The sequence below is a fragment of the Octopus bimaculoides genome, chromosome 1 (assembly GCF_001194135.2).
Source record: "Octopus bimaculoides isolate UCB-OBI-ISO-001 chromosome 1, ASM119413v2, whole genome shotgun sequence".
Classification (NCBI taxonomy): domain Eukaryota; kingdom Metazoa; phylum Mollusca; class Cephalopoda; order Octopoda; family Octopodidae; genus Octopus; species Octopus bimaculoides.
In genome coordinates, this window is record NC_068981.1 from 176,454,043 (window position 1) to 176,455,341 (window position 1,299).

Here is a 1,299-nt window from a genome sequence, read left to right on the forward strand (position 1 = left end):
CGGCCCCGTGTTTCTCGAGCCATGCCTGTAGAGCTTATCCCGAACGGGTAGTGCTTCTCGATAGCACTGCCAGGCCAGGGTAGATAGATAGATAGATAGATAGATAGATAGACAGATAGACAGATAGACAGATAGATAGATAGCTAGATAGATAGACAGATAGGTGAACGACTGTGCAAATATAAAAGATATCGGTGTGCTTCTGTTGATATTTAAATACCTACATCTATTCATACATGTATGCCTCCATGCATCAAATCATTTCTGCATACATTAAGCATGCATATTCTCTGCTTCCACTCTGCCACATTCAAATACCACATTCGTAAATACAAACACACATTTAATGAAGGCCATATTTTGCATCTATTCAGTGAGACAAATGCTTCCTCAATAGCTTACCTAGACCTTTTTTTTACGCATGAACAGGCATGAGCAACGAGGGAGCTTGTATTAGGTTGCTCAAATTGCTAGAAATGGCAGCTATAAACTCACTTAAATTACAACCAACTCTGTACTCATACGTTGACTTAGACACACATACCTATCACACACACTTATCACACACACCTATCACACACACATATACATAAGCATGCGTGTGTGTATGCTTATACATAAGCATATATATAAGCATACACAAACACACACACACATACACACAAGCACAGGCATGCCTGCATTATTAAGATGGCCCTTTGGTGCCTTGTGAATGATTTTGACAGATAGAGACTGTGATGAAGCCCACTGTGTATTATTTTATTCTTTTATCTTTTTTACTTGTTTCAGTCATTTGACCACAGCCATGCTGGAGCACTGCCTTGAACGGCTTTAGTCGAACAAATCGACCCCAGGACTTATTTCTTAAACCTAGTACTTATTTTATTGGTCTCTTTTGCTGAACTGCTAAGTTACAGGGATGTAAACACACCAACAAGAGTTGTCAAGCGATGGTGGAGGGAGAAACACAGACACAAAGATATATAAATATATATCTGAAACTTGGAGTTTTATCATGGCTATTGAATAATTGTCACATATTATTTACAGATAAATTCCTCTATTTACATAATATCAAGGTCTTTTTCTTTCTTTTGTTGTCTTACCTTTTCTATCAATATATATATATATACCGGAGTAAGCACATGAAATGTGCAACAAGGTGGAAAAAAGAGTACTCAAATACCAGAGGTAGAGTAATATGCTTTATATAAAAGCAGCAGAAATATAACAAAAGACTGTTACTCTGAGTTTCACGTTCCTGTTCATCTGACAGTTTTGTTAGAAATGATGAACGGG

General features: G+C 37.3%; 1 long non-coding RNA gene across 1 annotated transcript in view; it reads left to right on the forward strand.

The window, feature by feature from the left end:
* Positions 1-1,072, forward strand: part of LOC128249387 (uncharacterized) — a 21,774-nt gene extending 20,702 nt beyond the window's left edge. Inside the window, exon 2 of the long non-coding RNA XR_008265494.1 lies at positions 790-1,072. This is a non-coding gene — a long non-coding RNA (uncharacterized LOC128249387). The remainder of the gene's footprint in view (positions 1-789) is intronic.
* The last annotated feature ends 227 nt before the right edge of the window (positions 1,073-1,299 follow it).